The sequence below is a fragment of the Galeopterus variegatus genome, unplaced genomic scaffold (assembly GCF_000696425.1).
Source record: "Galeopterus variegatus unplaced genomic scaffold, G_variegatus-3.0.2 Scaffold5054, whole genome shotgun sequence".
NCBI lineage: Eukaryota > Metazoa > Chordata > Mammalia > Dermoptera > Cynocephalidae > Galeopterus > Galeopterus variegatus.
In genome coordinates, this window is record NW_007731165.1 from 143,430 (window position 1) to 144,471 (window position 1,042).

General features: G+C 53.4%; 1 pseudogene; it reads left to right on the forward strand.

Moving 5' to 3' along the window:
- Nucleotides 1-646, forward strand: part of LOC103604261 — a 2,572-nt pseudogene extending 1,926 nt beyond the window's left edge.
- The last annotated feature ends 396 nt before the right edge of the window (nt 647-1,042 follow it).

Here is a 1,042-nt window from a genome sequence, read left to right on the forward strand (position 1 = left end):
TGGGGTCCGCGGCGCCGCGTGCTTCCTCCTCGCGCCCGCTCTTCGCAGGCCGGCTGCCATTTTGTGGCGCGGCCGCCATTTCGCGCGGCCGCGAGGGGGCGGGGCTGGGGCGGCGGGCGCGGCCCCTTTGTTCTTCCTTCTGGTCTTCAGGCCCCGACTTGGGACGGCTCGGCTGCGCGCGCCGTGTGAACTCTGAAGCGCAGCCGGGACGCGCGCAGGAGGGCCCTCTGAGGCCTCCGAGCGTGGGATAGCTCACCCCACCCTTGCAGCACGGGAGGAATACGTTTTGCGAGGGAATGCAGCGTGGGGGTTGCTTTCTGGAGACTTGTGTTGGTGGAGCAGCAAACCCGTTTGCCTGCCATGCCGGGAGCCCTACCGCATGGCGCTCTGCAAATAGAAACTGCAGAGCGTGTCCCCCATCCCGCCCCTGCCTTGTGAGCTGCCGGGGGACTCAACAAAGGCCCTAAAGCCCGTGCAGCCGAGAGGTTGGTCTCTTTGAAAGTAAAGGTGGTGTCTCTTTCATGTGCTGCAGGGCGGAGAACGGAGACGTTGCTTTCCATTGGCTGGCTCTGAAGCACGCCCTGCAAAAAAAACCCTATTTTCAGAGGGGTTTTGTGGCCCGTTTTTAATATCTGAGTCGTGAAGTTGGACAATGGGGAGAACGGAGACGTTGCTTTCCATTGGCTGGCTCTGAAGCACGCCCTGCAAAAAAAAACCTATTTTCAGAGGGGTTTTGTGGCCCGTTTTTAATATCTGAGTCGTGAAGTTGGACAATGGATTGGAATATCTTATTTCTGTCTGTTGAGAACATCTTCCGTTTAACTCTTTAAAATTTCTTATGAGTATGTAAATAACAAACTGATTCAATAAAATTTTATTATGTCCCTTCCAGCGTCATTTCACATCTTGAAAGAGCCAATTTCCTGATTTCAAGGGAAATAGTTAAATGTGAGTCTTGGTGTTTAATGTTAACGCTATGGCTCGAATTAACAAAGCCAGGAAATTCAAGAGTAATGCTGCTAAATTTGTCTTCCAGCCTTGA